The sequence below is a fragment of the Elgaria multicarinata genome, chromosome 4 (genome assembly GCF_023053635.1).
Source record: "Elgaria multicarinata webbii isolate HBS135686 ecotype San Diego chromosome 4, rElgMul1.1.pri, whole genome shotgun sequence".
NCBI classification, from domain to species: domain Eukaryota; kingdom Metazoa; phylum Chordata; class Lepidosauria; order Squamata; family Anguidae; genus Elgaria; species Elgaria multicarinata.
Genome location: NC_086174.1, coordinates 5,078,771 through 5,103,265, shown reverse-complemented (window position 1 = coordinate 5,103,265; position 24,495 = coordinate 5,078,771). Strand labels below are relative to the sequence as shown.

Here is a 24,495-nt window from a genome sequence, read left to right as displayed (position 1 = left end):
AAGTGAATGGGGAGACGCCCAAGATCACTCCTAACGTTTTACAGGGTATCCGGAGCACTTAAGTCCACAAAAATGATCTAACGGCATTAACAGTTAGGTCAGGGTCCTGCTGTTAGATTATGCCGTTAGATCAAGGTCCTGCTGCTGCTTTCTCTGTTTCCTTTCCAAGTTCCTTCATCCCTGCCCTTAGAACAGCCTTCCTCAACCTGGGGCACTCCAGATGTGTTGGACTGCATCTCCCAGAATGCCCCAGCCAGCTGGCTGGGGCATTCTGGGAGATGCAGTCCAACACATCTGGAGCGCCCCAGGTTGAGGAAGGCTGCCTTAGAATCATAGAATAGCAGAGTTGGAAGGGGCCTACAAGGCCATCGAGTCCAACCTTCCTGCTAAAACTCTCCCCTCACGGCCCTCTTCACAGCATGCTAGACATTCTTCCCTCTTTTCCGCTAACTGTCTGGTTTTTGTTTGTATTTTATGCTTTTGATGGTTTTAAATTTTCTACATTTGTTTTTAATGTTCGCTGCTTTTAACTTCTGTAAACCGCCCAGAGAGCTTCGGCTATGGGGCGGTATATAAATGTAAATAATAATAATTATTTATTTTATTACATTTATATCCCGCCTTTTTTTCCTCCAAGGAACCCAAGGCGGCGTACATAATCCTCCTCCTCTTCATGTTATCCACACAACAACAACCCTGTGAGGTGGGATGGGCTGAGAGTCTGCGACTGGCCCAAAGTCACCCAGTGGGTTTCCATGGCCGAGTGGGGACTAGAACCCGGATCTCCCGACTCCCAGTCCAACACCTTAGCCACTACACCACACGGATATAGTAATAACAACAACAACAACAACAATAATAATAATAACCCTCTGCTGTTTATCATCCCAAATACCTTGGAGATCCCTACGCTTCACCACCACCAAATCCTGCTCAGCTGTCACTACCCCTTACCTGCCTTTTCCTTATTCTCTCCTCTCCAGTCAAGTTATCCAAAGACCTCTCCCCATGCCCGCCTTCTCGCTTGCCATGCTGCTCACTGAACATCCTCCTCTCTGTCTGTGTCAGTCCAATCCCCCTCCTTATAAGCTCTCTGCCCCAAGCAACCCTGCCCTGACCCCCTTCGTCTCTGCCTGACCCATTTTGTGCACACTGCAATTCTCTGGGTAGGAACGGGGTCTGTTCTGCGCTGCTAGACGTGAAAGCAACGGCCACCCTCTGCTGTCTGCCCCCAGCATCTGATATTCTGCTCCTGAATATAGAGATTTCATTGAGCTGTCATAAATCCTTCTGTTTCCAATGTTCAGGCTGCGAGTGCCATTGCTTATGTAACCAAAATGGCACTACCAATACACAAGGGGGAGGAATCAGCAAATCTTCAGAAGGGGGGAAAAAAACTAAGAGGGGAACTTGCCCAATGAACACAGAAAGCTATGGAACTCACTACCACAAGATGTGGAGATGGCCACCCATTTGGATGGCTTTAAAGAGGATTGGATAAATTCCTGGAGGAGAAGGCTATCAGTGGCTACTAACCCCGACGACTCTGTGCCATCTCCAGTATCCGAGGTGCACCGGTTGCTGGGGAACATGGGTGGGAGAGTGCTGTTGCACTGTGTCCTGCTTGTGGTTCCCTGGTCGTAAGCTGAGTGGCCACTGTGTGAATAGAGTGCTGGACTAGATGGACCATCTGTCCGGGATGCTTTGGGGTGGATTTCTGGATTGAGCAGGGGGTTGGACTCGATGGCCTTGTAGGCCCCTTCCAACTCTGCTATTCTATGATTCTATGACCCTTGGTCTGATCCAGCATCCGGGCCCTTCCTGTGTTCTAACATTGACTATGGGGAGGACCAGGAAAAAAAACAACAGAAAATTGAGAAGTGAAATGAAATGGAGTATCCTAAACTGAAGCACTCCGCACTGCAACATTTTGTTGCAGTTTCTACCTCTTGCAGCTAATAGAAATTGACAGACTTCTCCTCCATGAATATCCAATACTCACCTAATTTTTATTTTTATTTACTATAAGCACCTGCTGAAGTGGACGCTAGTCCACGAAAGCTTATGCCACAATAAACCTGTTGAGCTTTAAGGTCAACATGTTTATTTTGCTGCAAAATACCAATGCGGTTGCCCTTCTGAAAATACTTATTCAACACGTTCAGATCTTTTCGATCAGTTGTCTAAGAAGGCTAACATCAACAATTATTTCTTTTTTTAAAAAAATTAAGTATATACGGTAATTTAAAAAAACACAGCCTTTACAACTCTCCTACCTAGGGCAATGTTTCAAAATACAAGGCTCTATATAACAGTTTCATGGAGTAACTGTTGCACGGAGGGTGGGAAATCATAGAATCATAGAATAGCAGACCTGGAAGGGACCTACAAGGCCATCGAGTCCAACCCCCTGCTCAATGCAGGAATCCACCCTAAAGCATCCCTGACAGAGGGTTGTCCAGCTGCCTCTTGAAAGCCTCTAGGGTGGGAGAGCCCACAACCTCCCTAGGTAACTGATTCCATTGTCGTACTGCTCTAACAGTCAGGAAGTTTTTCCTGATGTCCAGCCGGAATCTGGTTTCCTCTGGGTGGCTCCGTGTGCTGGTGACGGCTTTGCCTCCTGGGTATCATAGAATCATAGAATAGCAGAGTTGGAAGGGGCCTACAAGGCCATCGAGGCCAACGCAGGAATCCACCCTAAAGCATCCCTGATAGATGGTTGTCCAGAAGGCCTCTAATGTGAGAGAGCCCACAACCACCCTAGGTAACTGGTTCCATTGTTGAAGAGCCCATTGTCGCAGAGCCCTCAGATTAAATCTGAACACTTTTATTTTAGAGGGAATGCAAATAGGTACCTATAACAACTAATGATGCGCTTTAAAAATTATCAGGGTAGAACTGTTGATGATCCAACAGAAAGTCAAATACACTGCAAAGATGTGTTTCCAGAACGTGTGTGCATTTTGTTGACGGCGATGCAAACGGCTCGAAAAAGCCAGTCGCGTTTTTGAATAAAGGCAGACGAAACTAAAAGAAAACTTCAAACATTGGTTTTTATCAAGACAGAGAATTGCCGCCTTACCACAATTCTGTGGCCAGCCTGCAGCCTGGAACCATCCGTAAATTGGGTCAGTCGCTATGCAAAGTTTAATGCCATTAGACGCCGTCGTCACCAGGAAGAGGTTTTACAGATGATCAGCGAGACCAGCTGTGGAAAGGTAGAACAAAGCAGAGACAGATTATGAGAGGGTTTTCTCTGAGAAATGCAAACGGCAACTAGAATGAGTCAGGAATTTTGTCTGCTTGAACAGCAGTCAAAAGCATGTGGTGGGTCTCTCTGTCCCTGGTTTAACAAGCTCCATCCAGAGCCTTCCCCAATTATATTTCTTGATGATGACAATGATCCAATTATTATACACTAAAGACACAAACTGAGCCACACACTTCGGGCAGGAAAACAAACCGGATCATACACGTGGGTCAAAGAGCAACCACTCTAAGGAAAACTATATTTATAAATAGAATAGAACATTTATTTCTTACCCGCCTCTCCCTCTGGATCGAGGCCGGGAACAACATTAAATACAAAATCACAATAATGGAAAATAATAATAGAAAATAATAATATTTTTTTTAAAATGTTTTTATTAAAGATTTTCATATATTCAACATATCACAAACTTTAAAATATAATACAGTATGATCATAGAATCATAGAATAGCAGAGTTGGAAGGGGCCTACAAGGCCATCGAGTCCAACCCCCTGCTCAAGGCAGGAATCCACCCTAAAGCATCCCTGACAGAGGGTTGTCCAGCTGCCTCTTGAAGGCCTCTAGTGTGGGAGAGCCCACAGCCTCCCTAGGTAGCTGATTCCATTGTCATACTGCTCTAACAGTCAGGAAGTTTTTCCTGATGTCCAGCTGGAGTCTGGCTTCCTTTAACTTGAGCCCGTTATTCCGTGTCCTGCACTCTGGGAGGATCGAGAAGAGATCCTGGCCCTCCTCTGTGTGACAACCTTTTCAGTATTTGAAGAGTGCTTTCATGTCTCCCCTCCATCTTCTCTTCTCAAGGCTAAACATGCCCAGTTCTTTCAATAATATATCCCCCTCCCCTAAATGAATAATAGTAATAATAATAATATTTTTTTTAAAAATTAAGAAAACAATGGAGTGAAGCTTATTGCCCTTATTGCATTTTTAAATTCTTGATATTATTGTAACTTTACTATAAATTTATTCTATATCGGAAATTTTGTACAGTCCATATATGCCTAGCTGTGTTCGACATATATGTCAACATCTCAGAATCAGTTGTGTGTGAAATGAATTTCCACCAAATAATAATAATAATAATAATAATAATAATAATAATAATAATAATGTATTACCCGCCTCTCCCTTTGGATCGAGGCGGGGAGCAACATTAGAACAGGAATCAATACATCTTAAAAATTCTTGATTTTACATTGATCTGGATAGGCCTGCTGGAAAAGGCTAGTCTTTAAAGCTGCCTTAAAATCACGCAGAGAGTTAATTTTACGAATCTCCTCCGGCAGGCCGTTCCACAATTTATTATTATTATTATTATTATTATTATTATTATTATTATTATTATTATTAATTTATTTATATAGCACCATCAATGTACATGGTGCTGTACAGAGTAAAACAGTAAATAGCAAGACTCTGCCGCATAGGCTTACATTCTAATAAAATCATAATGAAACAATAAGGAGGGGAAGAGAATGCAAACAGGCACAGGGTAGGGTAAACAGGCACTGGGTAGGGTAAAACTAACAGTATAAAGTCTGCACAACATCAAGTTTTAAAAGCTTTAGGAAAAAGAAAAGTTTTTAGTTGAGCTTTAAAAGCTGCGATTGAACTTGTAGTTCTCAAATGTTCTGGAAGAGCGTTCCAGGCGTAAGGGGCAGCAGAAGAAAATGGACGGAGCCGAGCAAGGGAAATAGAGGCCCTTGGGCAGGCGAGAAACATGGCATCAGAGGAGCGAAGAGCACGAGCGGGGCAATAGTGTGAGATGAGAGAGGAGAGATAGGAAGGAGCTAGACCGTGAAAAGCTTTGAAGGTTAACAGGAGAAGTTGATATAATCTGGGGGCGACAGAAGAAAAGGTCCTCTGGGAAACTGATGTCAGCCTAGTTTTACCTGACTGAAGTAAGTTCACCCCAGAGGACCTGAGTGTGCAGGGTGGACTGTATGGGAGAAGGCGATCCCGCAGGTAACCTGGACCCAAACCATTTAGGGCTTTAAAGGTAATGACCAACACTTTGTACTTTGCCTGGAAACTAATTGGCAGCCAGTGGAATGATTTTAATATAGCACTAAATACTAGTGGCTCATCTTTGCCTTATACCCAGACACTACGTTCAACATCTAAGGTCCTCCTCCGGGTGCCTACCCCGAGAGAGGCTCGGAGTGTGGCAACGAGGGACAGGGCCTTTTCAGTGGTGGCCCCCAGACTGTGGAATGATCTCCTTGATGAGGCTCGCCTGGCACCAACGCTGCTATCTTTCCGGCGCCAGGTTAAGACTTTCCTCTTTGCCCCGGGCATATGGCGGCACATCTTAATCACCCACATGTTTAATTTTTTAACGGTTTTTAATGCTTTATGTGTGTATGTTCTCTGTTTTAGAATTTTAAATTTTGTATACTCGTTTTAATCTTAATTTTAGAATTTCTGTAAACTGCCCAGAGAGCCCTGGCTATAGGAGCAGTATATAAGTGCAATAAATAAAAAATAAAATAAATACTTATGTGTTATTTTTTCACAAACTGCAATAATAATAATAATAATAATAATAATAATAATAGAGCAGTGACTGGCATTAAATCTCCCATTCCAGGAGGGAAACAAAAGTGCTCTTTTACATATGTCATTCTCCCTGTTTTATGCAACGAACGTTTCCTTGCCAGTATTAAAAGTCTCCCATTTGCTGTGAAACTATTCATCCACTGGTAACTGAGACTCCTGGATTTTCCAGTGTTTAAACGACAGTCAATCTAGCAGCTGTTAACAGAATGAACATTAAATCTACATCCCTTTAGGGAATTGTTCCCTCTGAATCTCCCAGAAGAAATCAGTAATGCACACTGAAGGCACGGCTCTACTGCTCACCACCACTTCCTCTCGTAGCTAAATTGGACTGTGAGTGCCGACAGAACTGGAGTCAAAACAAGCCCACGGGGAAACAAGGAGGAAGTTTTAGCATGCCCGGCGGCACCCTGAGGTTCGCAGAAGTACAACAAATATTTGTGCTCGTGCTAGCCAGACGAAATAACTGGTTGTGATAGGGAGACATTTTTCTTTCTCTCTCAAAATACTAGAACCCGGGGTCATCCCATGAAGCTGATGGGTGGGAGATCCAGGACAAATAAAAGGAAGGACTTCTTCACACAGCGCAGAGTTAAACTATGGAACTCACTACCACAAGATGTAGTGAGGGCCACCCATTTGGATGGCTTCAAAAGAGGGTTGGGTAAATTCCTGGAGGCGAAGTCTATCCATTAGGGATGTGCTCCGCTTCTAATCGGACCGGAGAAGCAAGAGCGGAGCGGGGGGCTTCGCCTGTCCTTAAGGCGGAGGCGAAGAGGATTGTGGGGCCGGCGGAGCGTGGCGAAGAGGATTGAGGTGAAGGCGGATCCTTTGCCTCGATCCGGAGCTCCGCCGGAAAAGTAAGTGGGGTTTACCGGGCCCTGCTGCTGTTGCTGTCGCCCATGCGGCGACAGCAGCAGGGCCTGGTAAAACCCCCCTCCTCTCCCTTACTTGCCTCCGTCCGTGATCCGTCAGTGTCTTCAATTGAGCCCGTGGTTCCAGCAGACTTCCTGGTGGAACCACGGGCTCAATTGAAGATGGCGACGGACCGCGGACGGAGGCAGGTAAGGCCCCCCCTCCCCCTTGGTCCCTTACCAGGCTCTGCCGCCGTCGCTGCATGGGTGGCGATGGCGGCAGGGCCCAGTAACCCCCCCGCCCTCCTCTCCCTTACCTGCCTCTGTCCGCGGTTCGTCAGCGCCTTCAATTGAGCCCATGGTTCCAGCAGGAAGTCTGGGCCGCTTGCGGCCCAGACTTCCTGGTGGAACCACGGGCTCAATTGAAGACAGCGATGGACCGCGGACGGAGGCAGGTAAGGCCACCCTCCCCCTTACCGGGCTCTGCCGCCGTCGCCGCATGGGTGGCGACGGCGGCAGGGCCCGGTAAACTGCCCCATGGGGGGGGAACGGAGCTCCAATCCGGATCCGGAGCTCCGAGCGGAGCGGAGTGGGCACAGGCAGAGTGGGGGCGGGGCGGAGCGGGCCGATCCGAAAATGGCGGATCTGCAAGTGAAGCGGAGTGGGGGGGTCTGTGCACACCCCTACTATCCATGGCTACTAGCCCTGATGGTTGTGTTCTATCTCCAGTATTTGAGGCAGTAAGCCTGTGTGCACCAGCTGCTGGGGAACATGGGCGGGAGGGTGCTGTTGCACCATGTCCTGCTTGTTCATCCCTGGCCGATGGCTGGTTGGCCCCTGTGTGAACAGAGTGCTGGACTAGATGGACCCTTGGTCTGATCCAGCATCAGGGCACTTCTTATGTTCTTAACTAGTGGAAACTGAGTAAATTTTACAGAATCTTGCAGGCAATCACCTTTTAGCTTGGAATTGATCCAGCATAACCCTTTTTGTTCCTATCTCAGTGTTACTCCAGTAACAGGCCATGCTTTAAAAGGCAGGGAGGACGTATCAGTTTGAGATCATTGCACTAACTCTGGCAGAAGGTCTGCAAAAGAAAACAAACAGGAAACAACCTTCTAGAAAACTGCTATTAAGCAGCGAGTCTGAGAATACAGAACAGGTTCTGAGAGCAATAAAAAGAAAACATGCCAGGAATTTAGGAAAGGAAAACTTACAGGAAAGAGGACTAAAGATATTCGATGCATAGTCTGGTTAGCAAGTAAGCAAGAAAAATGCTTTTTTTTTGGACTGGGCAGAGAAACAATCCATCAAGCCCTGTAGAGGCCCGTCAGCGGAATAAAGATGACACCCTTGCCTTAAAATACGGTCAGTGCATCTAAGTTGCTAAAGCTCCACAGGCAATCTGAGTGCCTAAAAGAAAAGTAACATCAGTAAACCCCTTTTTTAAAAAATCTGCAGAGCAGCGTAAAATGAAGTTTAAAGACCTCGCACAAGATAAAATAACCCACACTGCATGGTTAACAAGTCACCCTGCAGAAATTTATTTATTTATTTTATTTATTTATTTATTACATTTTTATACCGCCCAATAGCCGAAGCTCTCTGGGGGGTTCACATTGGTTCAGAAAACACGCTGCATCTAGGCATGTTAAACCATCCTGCAGAAAACACATTCAGACAATATAACCCACGGTGGGTTGGCATGTTACGTGAGCCCAGCCAATGTGCGCTGCTGCTTTTGTTTACATTTGCAGTTCATACATGGCTTAATTCCGCTTCATGTCTGTTTTCTCTGTGCCATGGCATGGTTAAGAATCCACCATGCCCAAACACGCTGCATTCAGACAACACGACAACCCACGGAACAGCAACAACCCGCACTTAACCTCTGATAGCCTTGCCCTTCATGAATTTATCTAACCCCCTTTTAAAGCCATCAAGATTGGTGGCCATCAGGGACGCTTTGAGGTGGATTCCTGCGTTGAGCAAGGGGTTGGACTCGATAGCCTTATAGGCCCCTTATAGGCCCCTTCCAACTCTACAATTCTACATCTTGTAGTAGCAAATTTCATAGTTTGTCTATGCTCTGTGTAAGAAGGACTTTTTAAAATCTCTCCTAAATCTCCCACCGTTCAGCTTCATAGGATGACCCCACTGGCTTTGAGTATTATGGAAGAGGGAGGCAAAATATCTCTCCCTCTCCACCTTATCTACAACATGCATAATTTTGTACACCTCTATCACATCTCCCCTTACTCGCTTTTTAAAAATATGCTAATGAGCCCCAAATATTGCAATCTCTCTTCCTAGGGGTGTTGCTCCCCTTGATCATTTTGGTTGGCCATTTCTGCACCTTCTCCAGCTCTGAAATATCTTTTTCAAGGTGCGGTGTGACCACGACCGTACACAGCACTCCAAGGGTGGTCACACCACAGATGTGTATAAGGGCAGCGTGATATTGGCAGTTTTCTTTTCGATGCACTGTGACCGTGCATCCAATCTGCTGGTTTCTAGATTTCCAGGGTTCGCTTGTTAGCTAAACCATCCCTTGAAAGCTAATCAATCTGGAGTGAACCAACCCCGGCAGAAAAAGTTGGTGACGGAATTGCAAAGCAGAGCTTAGCTCAGCGGATATGAACATACCAGTCGGAATCCTTGTTTTTCATTTTAAGCCCAGTTCCATATACCTGATCCGTGTGCTAATCCCTAATTTATTTATTTATTTTGTTAAAGAGCCTCTTGACCCAACAGTTTCCTTCCACGTCTTACAACAGCCCTTGTAATCCTGAAGTACCAGGAACATGTAGAGTATGCCGTGCTTTCCAATAATAAGTAGAAAACCAAACACATTCCTTTCTTTGGTAGAATTTACTCCCCCTCAACCTTATAATGAGATAAAATTCTTTAAACCATTCCAGGCTGTTGATAACTTAAGTTAAGGCTACCTCTACACAAAAGGATGTGAAGAAAACAATCTAATCTAAATCAAGGAATTCAAGCATGTGTTGTCCTAGCCTACCACATGGGGTTGTTGTGAAGATGGATTTGCTAGCCTGCTCTCTCTAATGAGCAGAAACTTCTCCAATCCATCACTTTCGCATTGTTTTTTTATACAATTCATTTATACTCCACCTTCCGTTCCTTAGAAGGGTTCTCTGGGGCACCATGCAACCATAAAAATGCAACTGCAATCAAAACAGAGCACCTCAAAACTGAACTATTTAATATATACTCAAGCAGCAAAGGGTCATTCAAAGCAAAGCAAACCAAAAGTTACAGATGGGAACCGCCCAGAGAGCTTCGGCTATTGGGCGGTATAAAAATGTAATAAATAAATAAATAAATAAATAAATAAATAAATGCCTGGGGTCCATAACAGGGGTTTCCTACTCTCCACGTCTGGCATATTCTCTCTCTTTCTCATGTCACAAATAGCCAGATTTCCTTAACCTCCGCACAGCCCCCGCTTCTCCTTGAGATCTTTTTATAAAATCTGATGTCAACCTATCCCAGCTCATATCCTCTATCAGTGAAAGGGAAACTGACCCGGTTCACACATAACAGCAACGAAGCATAGGTTAATTAATTAAGCCACGATTTGCCATAACACGTGCTGGGCATATTCCACAGCCATTTTGATTATTAACCCCCCCAATTGGGCCAAATAGTCTGAAACTAGACACTATGGGTTGTTTGGAGGTTAAACAAACTATTGCTAACCTAACTACTAATTGTAGGTTAACTGTGGGTTGTTTAAGCCATGAGTAACCTATAATGCCCGGGTACAGCCTCGTATGGCGCAGAGCGGTAAAGCAGCAGTTTCTGCAGCCGAAACTCTCCCCCACAGCCTTTCGATCCCAGCGTAAGCTGGTTTCAGGCAGCCAGCTCGGGTCGACTCAGTCTTCCATCCTCCCGAGGTCGGTAAAATGAGTACCCAGCTACCTGGGGGAAAGGTAATAATGGCCGGGGAAGGCAACGGCAAACCACCCCGCTATAAGGCCTGCCAAGAAAACATCAGCGAAAGCTGGCGTCCCTCCAAGAGTCAGTAATGACTCAGTGCTTGCACGAGAGGTTCCTTTCCTTTCCTACAGATGTCACATAGAAACCTCTGATCAGGGGCTGAATTTTCAAAAAGGCTGTGGAACCGTGCCCAGCGCATGCCATGGCAAATCTAAGATGGGTGAGAATTTTGTTCCAGTTCAGTTTTGATAAGAATTTATCGAAATCGAGAAAGTACTTCATATTCGGAACAAAAAAGAATGTGAAACTTATTTAAAAAATGAGTGTGTGAGAAACTAAAACAGACAGATTTGTCAAGGGCTTTGAAAGCTTTGCTCTTAAAAGTCTGGGTTTGAAACCCTGTGTATTCAACCCTGTTAGGGCTGAATTAAGGTTGCCACCTCTTTTTTTTCTGATACAGTCCTCGTCTTTACCAGCTACATGGCAGACAAATACATCAAAAAACCCTTCTCCAGGTTGCAATAACTGTACCTGTTGAATTTGGCTCGTGCAGCTAGATTAGGGTAACCATATGAAAAGCTGGACAGGGCTCTTGTATCTTTAACAGTTGTATTGAAAAAGGAATTTCAGCAGGTGTCATTTGTATATACGGGGAACCTGTGAAATTTCCTCTTCATCACAACAGTTAAAGCTGCAGGTGCCCTGCCCTCTTTTAAATCTGGCCACTCTAGTATAGCTCCTGCAGCTTTAACTGCTGTGATGAAGAGGGAATTTCACCAAGTTCTCCAGAGAGGGCTTTCTCTGTGGTGGCACCCCGACTGTGGAATGCCCTCCCCTTGGAGGCCCGATGGGCACCAACATTGATTGCATTTCGACGCCAAGTAAAAACAAGGCTTTTTAACAAAGCCTTTGATGGTTAAACTCACTGGCACATTGTTTTAACTGTTTTAACTGCATCTATTGCTTTTAAATTGTATACTGGATTATGGTTTAATTTGTTTTTAACTGAGTATATTTATTGTTTTATACTGTATGTTTTTATCTGTACGCCGCCCTGAGATCTTAGTGATATAGGGCGAGATATAAATATTTTAAATGAATAAATAATAAATATATACAAATGACACCTGCTGAAATTCCTTTCTCTACGCAACTGCTAAAGATAGAGGAGCCCTGTCCTCCTTTTCATATGGTCACCCTAAGATAGATGAGAATTCTGTTTTCAGTTCGTCGCTGATAAAATATTTACCAACATCTGCGAGGTTTTTCAGATTCGGGGGAGAAAGAAGCTGAGATTTTAAACATTTGAACATGGGAAAAAGCAGAACTGATTCACCAATCCTTAGGTTACATAACGCTCAAAAGGCAAGGGGTGGTTGATTTCGGGGAGGTTGCTGGGGAGCTTCTTCAGGCCAGGTTCTCTTCCATGCTTCAGGGTTGGGCTGAGGATCACCATGTGATCACTTTTACAAGGAATCCCATGTATTTCATGTACCATGAACCATAATGGAAACCTCACTTCAGTTGGATAGCTTTTAGTAGGGATGTGCTCCGCTTCTAATCGGACCGGCGAATTAGAAGCGGAGCGGGGTGCTTCGCCTCCCCTTAAGGCGGAGGCGAAGAGGATTGGGGGGCCGGCGGAGCATGGCGAAGAGGATTGAGGTGAAGGCAGATCCTTTGCCTCGATCTGGAGCTCTGCCGGAAAGGTAAGTGGGGTTTACCAGGCCCTGCCGCTGTCGCTGTCACCCATGCGGCGACAGCGGCAGGGCCCGATAAAACCCCCCCTCCTCTCCCTTACCTGCCTCCGTCCGCGGTCCCTCGGCTTCTTCAACTGAGCCCGCGGTTCAACCAGGAAGTCTAGGCCCAGACTTCCTGGCTGAACCGCTGGCTCAATTGAAGAAGCCGACGGACCGCGGACGGAGGCAGGTAAGGCCCCCCTCCCCCTTGGTCCCTTACGGGCAGTGACGGCGGCAGGGCCCGGTAAACCCCCCCGCCCTCCTCTCCCAGCCTTACCTGGCACCACTCCCCTCCACTGCGGAGCTCTGATTCGGAGCCGGAGCTCCGCGGCGAAGAGGAGTGGAGTATGGGCGGAGCAGCGCAGGCCGATCCGAAATTTTCGGAGCGGCCTGCAGGGTGGAGCGGGGGGGTCCGTGCACACCCCTAGCTTTTAGACTTCAATGCTGCCTCTCCCCTTTCCAGAAACCCACTCTGCTTTTAACTTAAATTCCTCCTTAGGAGAACAAAAAAAATGCATGGCAGGAATCCCATTCCCTGCCAACGCTTTTCAGGGTATTCAAGGGTCAGATTCAATATTTTAAAAAGAGAAAAGCAGACAAGCCCTTAAGAACAAGAGCACGAGGGGGATGAGAATGTGGGAACCGGCTCAGTTCCACGTTTCTGTGGTGCCTGGGGATCCCTTTGTTTTGGTGCCGCGTGCAAAAGCAAACAGTTTCAACAACAACACCTCCAAATGTGTCCAGATAATGTCTACAGCAGTTCAGACCAAACACAGCGAATTATGACCCACAGGAGAGAAGAGAGAGAGAGGAATCCACTCCCAGAAACAGATCATTTTTCTCTTCCCATCAAGAAAAAAACTAGATTTAAAAGAAAGATTGTCTTGTAATTTCTTCCCACCCAATGCAGATACTTGGTAAAGACATTTTGATTGATTGATTGATTGTATTTTTATAACGCCCAATAGCTGACGCTCTCTGGACAGCTTACAAAAATTAAAATGTACCTGCCCGGACCCTAAGGTCTCACTCAGGGGTTCTTCTCCGTGAGCCCCTGCCAAAGGAAGTGAGGCAGGTGGCTACCAGGAGCAGGGCCTTCTCTGCTGTGGCACCCCGGTTGTGGAATGAGCTCCCTAAGGAGGTTCGCTTGGCACCTACATTATATGCCTTTAGATGCCAGGTGAAGACCTTTTTATTCTCCCAACATTTTAACTTGGTGTTTTAAATTTGTATTTTACATTTGTATTTCTGCACTGCTGCTGATTTTATCCTGGTTGTGCTTTTATATTGTATTTTATAGCATAAGAACCTAAGAAGAGCCCTGATGCTGGATCAGACCGAGGGTCCATCTAGTCCAGCACTCCGGTCACACAGTGGCCAACCAGCCATCGGCCAGGGATGAACAAGCAGGACATGGTTTTTATACTGTTTGTTTTATACTTTGAATGGTTTTAATTTTTGTGAACCGCCGCTTCGGCTATAGGGTGGTATAAAAATGCAACAAATAGATAAACAAATAAAACCATGAAAACCATTCAAAGTATAAAACAAACAACAGAATAAACCATAGTATAAAATGCAATATAAAAACACAACCAGGATAAAACTGAGCAGCAATGCAGAAATTAATGCAAATTTAAAATACAAATTTAAAACAGCAAAGTTAAAACTAAGTTGATAGACTGTTAAAATGCCGAGAAAATAAAAAGGTCATAGAATCACAGAACAGCAGAGTTGGAAGGGGCCTACAAGGCCATTGAGTCCAACCCCCTGCTCAATAGTATTTGCCTTTCTTGTAGCCCTATCACACTGTTGGCTCATATTCAGCTTGTGAAGAATTGTTGTTCAACAATTCCAAGATCCTTCTCGTTTGTAGTATTGCTGAGCCAAGTATCCCCCATCTTGTAACTGTGCATTTGGTTTCCATTTCCTAGAGGTAGAACTTGGCATTTATCCCTATTAAATTTCATTCTGTGATTTTCAGCCCAGCACTCCAGCCTATCAAGATCACTTTGAAGTTTATTTCTGTCTCCCAGGGTATTAGCTATTCCACCCAATTTTGCGTCATCTGCAAATTTGATAAGCATTCCCTGCACCTCCTCGTCTTCATCTGGCATCTAAAAGTGTACAATGTAGGTACCAGGCAAACCTCTCTAAGGAGCTCATTCCACAGCCAGGGTGCCACAGCAGAGAAGGCCCTGCTCCTGGTAGCCACCTGCCTTACTTCCTTTGGCAGGGGCTCACGCCACAATAGTAGGGGCTGTTAGAACAGACCAGGACTAGGAGATCTATCTAGATCAGACATTCCTAAATGGCCTCCTCCATCTCTATGTTCCATCACAAGCTCATATCCCAAAGTTCACATGCTCCCCACACCAAAGATTCACTCCAGTAGAACATAGAAATATAGGGAGCTGCCTTATATTTATTTATTATTGAAAAACATTTGTATCCCGCCCTATATCATTAAGATCTCAGGGTGGCATATATCAGGTCACATATTTGCCCATCTTGTCCCATATTGTTTACTCTGGCTGGTAACAGGATGATACACTAGATGAGCCCCCAGTCTGATCCAGCAAATCTCTTGTCCTCAGAAGAATACAAGAAATATATTTAGAGCCCTGAATCGGGGATTGAAAACTCCATCCTGTGGCTGTGCACTTACCAGAATTCAGCACTGGGTCGTTCAAGGGGTTATAAGAGCATTGCAAGCAGATCACAGAATAGCAGAGTTGGAAGGGGCCTACAAGGCCATCGAGTCCAACCCCCTGCTCAATGCAGGAATCCACCCTAAAGCATCCCTGACAGATGCTTGTCCAGCTGCCTCTTGAAGGCCTCTAGTGTGGGAGAGCCCACAACCTTCCTAGGGAACTGATTCCATTGTCGTACTGCTCTAACAGTCAGGAAGTTTTCCTGATGTCCAGATGGAATCTGGCTTCCTTTAACTTGAGCCCGTTATTCTGTGTCCTGCACTCTGGGAGGACCGAGAAGAGATCCTGGCCCTCCTCTGTGTGACAAACTTTTAAGTTTTTGGAGAGTGCTCTCATGTCTCCCCTCCATCTTCTCTTCTCCAGGCTAAACATGCCCAGTTCTTTCAGTCTCTCTTCATAGGGCTTTGTTTCCAGACCCCTGATCATCCTGGTTGCCCTCCTCTGAACACGCTCCAGCTTGTCTGCGTCCTTCTTGAATTGTGGAGCCCAGAACTGGACGCAATACTCTAGATGAGGCCTAACCAGGGCCGAATAGAGAGGAACCAGGACCTCACGTGATTTGGAAGCTATACTTCTATTAACGCAGTCCAAAATAGCATTTGCCTTTCTTGCAGCCTTATCGCACTGTTGGCTTATATTCAGCTTGCGATCTACAACAATTCCAAGATCCTTCTCGTTTGTAGTATTGCTGAGCCAAGTATCCCCCATCTTGTAGCTGTGCATTTGGTTTCTATTTCCTAAATATAGAACTTGGCATTTATTCCTATTAAATTTCATTCTGTTGTTTTTGTGAGCACAACTGTTTTAAGATCTGGGACACCAGGGAAGTTTTAAAAAAAAAAAGATGAAAAATGATAACTTGGTAGCTTTGTCAGCGTTCACTGCCTGTCTCTGGGCCACAATTTGGAACCTCAAAATAGAGTTGTTGGGTTTTTTTTTAAAAAAAAAGCCCTTCCCCTCAGCCTCTGCTTCCTTTTAAGACATTTCTGGAGCTGGTGAAAGTGTGCAATTCTGCTTCTAAGGCAGATGCATCATCCTCCTAATTTAGGCCTATTAAGCAAAGCCCAGCTGTTCAATAGCTGGCAGACAATTTCTGCCCCATTTTTCAAAATCATGACTCAAGATGTGCAAATTTACGCAGCGCTGGGGTGAATAGAAAAAGACGAAGGTTAAGGAAGAGAGGGATCAAAATGGGCAGTGACATTCTTTGCGAACAGGTGGCCTTTTTGCAGTTCTACAACTGTGCCAGGCAAGTCCAGGAATACACAGCAAGTGCAAAATATAACATCCTGAGAAAGTTTAGTCCCTAAGGCCCAGAACATGGATGTGAGCGCTGTCTGATGAAATCTCAGAAACCAGGAATTTGAGAAGCCTGAGGGAATCCTGAACCAAATTTCTAGCAGTCAAGACGTGGAGCTTTAGTGCCATATAAACATCTTTGCTGCGTCCCCCATGACTAGCAGAGGGAAAATAAACTAAGCAAATATATGGATAATTGCATAAATTTATGCAGATGGTAGAATTCAACTTCTCTTGGCACAGAATTTAATTTTGTATTAAAGTACAGGATGTACTCAGCCCTGCACAGGAACGGGTCTTGTAGCACCTTAAGGACTAAGAAATTTATTATGGCATAAGCTCCTGTAGTCTAGAGTTCACTTCCACCAGCAGCTACATTCATTATGTCTTGTGTTGAAGAAGCCCTGAACCAGCTGCCAATCAGTTTTACGGGAAGTTTTTCACAACGCTGTTATCACGTTCCTTACATTAAATCATCTTTTTCTCCCACCAAATGAAAACATGCAATAACATTTCCTTGCATTCAAAAGCCATCAGTCTGACATCAACCAGGGTGATGGCTGACAGAGAGCTCTGGCGTGGGCTGGTCCATGAAGTCACGAAGAATCGGAAGAGACTGAACGAATAGAGGACAAATACATGAATAAGTTTACAATTTCCCCCATGCTGACATTTCATCCCCTTTCACAGCAGCAGCTAGCTCTGGGGCTAATCGACGTGTTCTGGAATTTCTTTAGGACCCTCTGGGGAGTTCACCAACGGTAGCAAATTGCCGTTCAGTTGTCACTGAATATACTATACGCCAGAGCTTTCCGAACTTTTCATGTTGGTGACACACTTTTTAGACATGCATCATTTCGCGACACAGTAATTCAGTTTTACTAGCAAACCAGAGGTTAAACTAACCCCTTATAAGAGATACGGACACATACAGAAATTGTAATAACGAAATGTATGGGGACACAACGTATCTCATGAAAACCTTTCATTTATATTTTTAAAAATATATGATTTCCAAGATTATAACACACATTTCCAAGACTTTTCACATTGAACCAATTTTGTCGAGCTGCGATCGAGCGGCGGTTGAGACGGTGTTCTATCAAAAAACTGGACCCATGGAATTTCTCGAATGCATTACTTCCGGTGTAACCGCGTCATCGGAAGTGACGCGGAATCAGCTGTTTCGACCCTATTATGCATACTGCGCATGAGCAGTCCCTGTATAATCCCTCGACCGTGGTGTGCATACACGGGTACGACGGAAGGGGGATATACTAGTGCACCATACTAATTGGCACCTTTGTTGCGTAAAAATGCATGCAAGTTGGTATTGCTTATTTCACAGAGACTCAGAGGTTTCTCGTTACGATCGCGTGACACACTGCAGCCGACACACTAACGTGTCGCGACACACAGTTTGGAAAGCTCTGCTATACGCCAACACTAATCCAAGTATCATCCCTTCCTGAAATAATAGATAAACCCATTACTTACAAGGGTATCCAACTCCCGCAAACAGAGATGTTTAGTTAGGAACATTCCTCATTATCACATAATCAAAGAATAGCAGAGTTGGAAGGGGCCTACATCGAGTCCAACCCCTGCTCAATGCAGGAATCCACCCTAAAGCATCCCTGACAGATGGTTGTCCAGCTGCCTCTTGAAGGCCTCTAGTGTGGGAGAGCTCACAACCTCCCTAGGAAACTGATTCCATTGTCGTACTACTCTAACAGTCAGGAAGTTTTTCCTGATGTCCAGCTGGAATCTGGCTTCCTTTAACTTGATCCCGTTATTCCGTGTCCTGCACTCTGGGAGGATCGAGAAGAGATCCTGGCCCTCCTCTGTGTGACAACCTTTGAAGTATTTAAAGAGTACTATCATGTCTCCCCTCAATCTTCTCTTCTCCAGGCTAAACAGGCCCAGTTCTTTCAGTCTCTCTTCATAGGGCTTTGTTTCCAGACCCCTGATCATCCTGGTTGCCCTCCTCTGAACACGCTCCAGCTTGTCTGCGTCCTTCTTGAATTGTAGAGCCCAGAACTGGACACAATACTCTAGATGAGGCCTAACCAGGGCTGAATAGAGAGGAACCAGTAGCTCACGTGATTTGGAAGCTATACTTCTATTAATGCAGCCCAAAATAGCATTATGAAGATCTCTGCTCTCTGTGGGCTTTACCTCTCCATTGGCTTTTTTTTAATAGGCCTCCAATGACTTGACCTGACGAAGCATCTTTCACCCATAAGGACACTAAAGTCGCTTTCACTACATTCTTGGATACAACACCTGCAGTACTGCACACATGAGACCTATAATGAGACGACACACACCTTTCACCCAGTAGGTCCCTGAGGGACTGTAGCTTAGTGATAGAACTCTGTTCATATTTGGAGGTAAGGTTCAGTTATACTGGGGACAGAGGCCTACAGGACCTGTGGGACGAAAGGGAGGACAAACTTTGGTCAAGAAAAAATCTGGATCATGGCTTGGTTTGCAAATCGGACCTGTCTTTATTGGGGGAAGACGTCTGCCTGGATTCTGGGATGTAAGAAAGACAGAAAATAGGGATGTTGATAAAGCTGAAAGCCAGGCTAAGACAATGGACCAGTATGGATGAAGATACAAAGTGAGGTAACTCCCTATGTCCACCTGCTCTGGCTAAGCTTCACAGCCCGCTCATGTACCCTGATAAGCCTTGAAAATACACCCCTCTCCCCAAAAACAATGGAAAACCATCATTGCAGATTTCTGTCCCCAAACCTGTTATTAGCCAGTATAGAAAAAAAAATTTAGTGAGAAAAGTGAGAAAGAAAATTACCAATCAGAAAGCAGAGACTTTAGTGAACCGCTCAGAGAGCTTCGGCTATTGGGCAGTATAAAAATGTAATAAATAAATAAATAAATAAATTGGGAGGGGGAGTGTCAGGGGATGAAAACGAGACTGTACCTTGTTACAAGAGCTTTTTATGCCTTCTTTAGCTCCAGTTTTTGCTACCAAACCTTTTGGACTCCAGCTTGTTTAATGTTTTCTCTTCAAGAGAAAGGATTTCTTGCTTGGACAAATGTCCCTTTTCTACTGCTGAAGTTGTTCCCTATAACATTTTTGAGCTGGTCCTTTGGGGCTTGGTTCATGTACAATAGATTTAGGATTTTATCTATTTCATGATGATGTTTTGCTTACTTTCTTTTATCTATTTCCCATTTACCGTATTTCTTCGATTCTAAGACACCATCGATTGTAAGACGTGCACTAATTTCAGTACCACCAACAGAAAAAAAGCTTTGATTCTAAGAAATAATAAACACACCTGTGATCCTACGACGCACCCCATTTTTAGAGATGTTTATATGGGGGGAAAAGTGCGTCTTAGAATCGAAGAAATACGGTGTTTCACTATTTCATTTTTTTCTGAATTTTCCTGGATCCTGAACCAGTCTTCCTCAACCTTCACTTGAATCTTCCGTAATCCACCCAATGGAATAGGTAGCTATAATTTTTCCTTCCACTTCCTCCCTCTCTTAATCTTCAGGCTAAATTGCTATACAGTTGGGAACATAGTATGCTTTAACTAGTGTGGACTGGTGGGAGTTGTAGCAGGCGGCAAAGAATAGACTTTAAGCAATAATTAAAGCTGTTGCTGGTTTGTTTGCTAGAGTTTCTGCGTGTAAGTTACACTGCTGCTAAAAGTTATAATTCATTCTTTGGTAGAGTGTGGTTTAGTAAGAGTTAAATGGCAGGTTATTTTGTGCTTCATAATCCTGTCGTGTAAATTGCCCCAATTCATAGCTGCCCTAATAGCCACCCTAATTTGTGCTACTTCTCCTTGTAAACATTGCATTTTACTTTAGCCTCTATGCATTTTCCCCCTCCCATAGAATTCGTTTACATATAATGTTCTTTTTGTTTTCTCTGGTTGCTGGTGTACTATTCTTTCACTTTGTAAATCAGCTTATCTGGGGTAAATGTCAATTTAAAAAAAAAATTGATTTCATTTCAAAGCAATTTCTGATCCTGGCAGCAAGGCACATATTTTGCATGCAGAAACCCTAGCATTTCAAGTTAAAGCATCTCTCGTAGGTGATGGGGAAAATCTTATTTATTACTTATTTATATACAGCCCCATATCTAAAATAGATTCTGGAGCAGTGCACATAGGAATAAAACAGAAAAACAGCAAATTAAAACTGTTCCATTTAAAACAGAGGTCCAATAAAAACAGTGGCTGGAATAGAGTTGTTTCCAGGAAGTGCCGGAAGCAGCCTCGTGTTGGCCTGTCTGTCTGACCTCCAGGGGCAGGGAGTTTGAAAGAGACGGGGCCACCACACTGAAGGCTCTTCTCCTGGTGGACTCCAATTGGGCCAAAGGGCCATGTGGAACCACCAGGAGCATGGCCTCCAATTACCTCTGTGGCCGGGCAGGATGGTAAAGGAGAAGGCGCTCTTTCAGTTATCCTGGTCCCAAGTTGCCTGAAAAAACTTCTGCCCCAAACCCTGGTAAGTCGATGCCAGTCAAAAAGTCAGGGCTAGATGAACTAGCATGGGATAAGGCAGCTTCCTATGTTGTCCCTACGTAGAATTATAGAATCGCAGAGTTGGAAGGGGCCTACAAGGGCATAGAGTCCAACCCCCTGCTCAGTGCAGTAATCCACCCTAAAGAATCCCTGACAGATGGTTGTCCAGCTCCCTCTTGAAGGCCTCTAGTGTGGGAGAGCCCATCACCTCCCTAGGGAATTAATTCCATTGTCATACTGCTCTAACAGTCAGGACGTTTTTCCTGATGTCCAGCTGGAATCTGGCTTCCTTTAACTTGAGCCCGTTATTCCGTGTCCTGCACTCTGGGAGGATCGAGAAGAGATCCTGGCCCTCCTCTGTGTGACAACCTTTCAAGTATTTGAAGAGTGCTCTCATGTCTCCCCTCCATCTTCTCTTCTCCAGGCTAAACATGTCCAGTTCTTTCAGTCTCTCTTCCTAGGGCTCTGTTTCCAGACCCCTGATCATCCTGGTTGCCCTCCTCTGAACACGCTCCAGATTGTCTGCGTCCTTCTTGAATTGTGGAGCCCAGAACTGGACGACCTACTGATACTCTGGCCCGGCATTTTCTGAGTGATACTGTGCATGGAAGTACAGCAACGGAGGAAGCTACACCCATCTAAATTTGGGTTATCTTGTGGCACTGCTCCAAAAAAAGAAAGGCATCATCCCTGGACTGCACCGTGTTTTCAAGCACAATTAAATGCACACTGGACAGGGGAGCCAGAAAGGGGTTTGTGCCTCCCCTGCCAATTTTCGTGCCTCCTCTGCCAATTTTCATGCCTCCTCTGCCAATTTTCATGCCTCCCCTGCCAATTTTCTTCTCTTATGAAATATATTTTATTAGTCATCTTTGCGCCCAACACCCCACCGACATATAAATTCAAAAACTTATAAAACAATATCAAATCAAACACAGTAAAAAAAAACAAATTAAAACTGGAGGGAAGACATATATTTAGGAACGCAGTGCAGAATTTCTTTCTGCTTCCATGTTCAGAGGCACTGTTCCTCCAATACCAGATGCAGGTAAGAAAGGGGAAGGTCTCCTGCTTTCATGCTCCATTTGCAAAATGCTCCCAAGCATCCAGCTGGCCACTGTTGGGAATAGAGCACTGGATGACGCAGGCCCTCGGTCTGATCCAGTAGTGCCGCCCCCTAAACTCTCCCTGCCTCCTTAGCAAGGTTCATGATGCACTTCAAGAGCCACCAAAATCCATCCCACCAAACATCTGGTCCCACAGTAATTTCTATGGTTTAGAATCATCATTAATTTCATGGTGGAAATTAATCGCAGTAATACCTGGAGACAATAGATGTTTTCTAGCTTGGGACATTAGCACCCTTTAATTATGAACTAAGAGCTCAAGTTAAAGGAAGCCAGATTCCAGCTGGACATCAGGAAAAACTTCCTGACTGTTAGAGCAGTACGACAATGGAACCAGTTACCTAGGGAGGTTGTGGGCTCTCCCACAGTAGAGGCCTTCAAGAGGCAGCGGGACAACCCTCTGTCAGGGATGCTTTAGGGTGGATTCCTGCCTTGAGCCGGGGGTTGGACTCGATGGCCTTATAGGCCCCTTCCAACTCTGCTATTCTATGATCCCACCAAACATCTGCTCCCACAGTATTTCCTATGGATTAGAATCATCATTGCATGCTTTAGGAAATCAATTACCCAAATCAGGTAATTGATTTCCGCTTTTCTGTATTACCTTGAGAGCGTCTGTCAAGGGTCAGCGCTTGCCATTCCTTAACTTCTCACACCACAGTCAGTAGCCCAAAGAGCCTCTGCCAAGGCTGGGATAGGGAGATGAAAGAAGTTGCAGAAAGCATAGAAAAGACTGAGGCCTCATCTACACCAAGCAGGATATTCCACTATGAAAGCGGTATATAAAAGGCAGGAGCCACACGACTGCTTTATAGCGGTATTGAAGAGCACTGACCACTGTTGGGGACCACGGGCACAGACCATATACCACTTTCATACCGCTACTTCCTGCTTGGTGTGGCTCCTGCCCTTTATATACTGCTTTCATAGTGCAATATCCTACTTCATAGAATCATAGAATAGCAGAGTTGGAAGGGGCCTACAAGGCCATCGAGTCCAACCCCCTGCTCAATGCAGGAATCCACCCTAAAGCATCCCTGACAGAGGGTTGTCCAGCTGCCTCTTGAAGGCCTCTAGTGTGGGAGAGCCCATCACCTCCCTAGGGAATTGATTCCATTGTCATACTGCTCTAACACTCAGGAAGTTTTTTCCTGATGTCCAGCTGGAATCTGGCTTCCTTTAACTTGAGCCCGTTATTCCGTGTCCTGCACTCTGGGAGGATCGAGAAGAGATCCCAGAGTGCAGGACACGGAATAACGGGCTCAAGTTAAAGGAAGCCAGATTCCAGCTCATCTACTTGGTGTAGATGAGGCCTTAGGAGGGGACGGGGGGCAGGGAGCTCTGAAAAAATGCATGGGGGTGGGAGGGATCTTGAAGAAAGGGGAAATTACTTTGGGGGGGGGGCGTAATTTGTCAATTGTTCCAGGCAGTAAAATGACAGAAACCACAAAGGAGCATAGCAGCACAAAGTAGGGGCAGAATCCAACCTACAAAGAATCCCAAATTTTGTTTCTTTAGAAGTTAGCCTCTCAATCGCTCCTTTGAGGACAGGAGCTGAGGGGTAATATTTAACATTTGTATAACATATCCTTCCCCAACCTGGTGACATCCAGATGTGTTGGACTGCACATCCATCATTTTGCAACTCCCATGACTATGCTAGCTGGGAATGATGGAGGTAGCAGTCCAACACATCTGAGAGGCACCAGGTTGAGGAAGGGTAGTTTAGATTCTCAGAAGCTCTTCACGTGCATTATGCAGTTGTAATATTCACAAACCATCCTGTGACTTAAACCAGCATTATCTCCCTTGTTACAAATTGGGGGGGAGGGACAACACACACTGCAGCTGATTGACAGAGCAGTGGGCCCACCCTCTCAGCTTGTACCAGGGACCTCCTGAGGCACAGCTAAGTCTTAGCAGGTTCAAAGTACAGGAAGCCAGATTCCAGCTGGACATCAGGAAAAACTTCCCGACTGTTAGAGCAGTACGACAATGGAACAAATGAGCTAGGGTGGTTGTGGGCTCTCCCACACTAGAGGCATTCAGGAGGTGGCTGGACAGCCATCTGTCAGGGATACTTTAAAATGGATTGCTGCATTCAGCAGGGAGTTGGACTTGATGGCCTTAGAGACCCCTTCCAACTCGACTATTCTATGATTCTCTCTACCTGCTAGCTCACGTAAGAATATAAGAAGTGCCCTGATGCTGGATCAGACCAAGGGTCCATCTAGTCCAGCACTCTGTTCACACAGTGGCCAACCAGCTGTCGACCAGGGACCAACAAAGCAGGACATGGTGCAACAGCACCCTCCCACCCACGTTCCCCAGCAACTGGTGCATACAGGCTTACTGGAGATAGCACACAACCATCAGGGATAGTAGCCATTGATAGCCGTCTCCTCCAGGAACTTATCCAACCCCCTTTTGAACCCATCCAGATTGGTGGCCACCACTACATCT

At 45.2% G+C, this 24,495-nt stretch overlaps 1 protein-coding gene across 3 annotated transcripts in view; it reads right to left on the bottom strand.

The window, feature by feature from the left end:
- EXTL3 (exostosin like glycosyltransferase 3) overlaps positions 1–24,495 on the bottom strand; it is a 208,354-nt gene that overhangs the window by 115,969 nt on the left and 67,890 nt on the right. For 2 of the 3 annotated variants that reach the window (XM_063123729.1, XM_063123728.1), the window contains exon 2: positions 3,083–3,208. The gene's annotated coding sequence lies outside the window, so the exon portion shown is untranslated. Of the gene's footprint in view, positions 1–3,082; positions 3,209–7,637; positions 7,662–24,495 lie in introns of those variants that run through there. The other variant, XM_063123730.1, reaches the window with a different exon arrangement.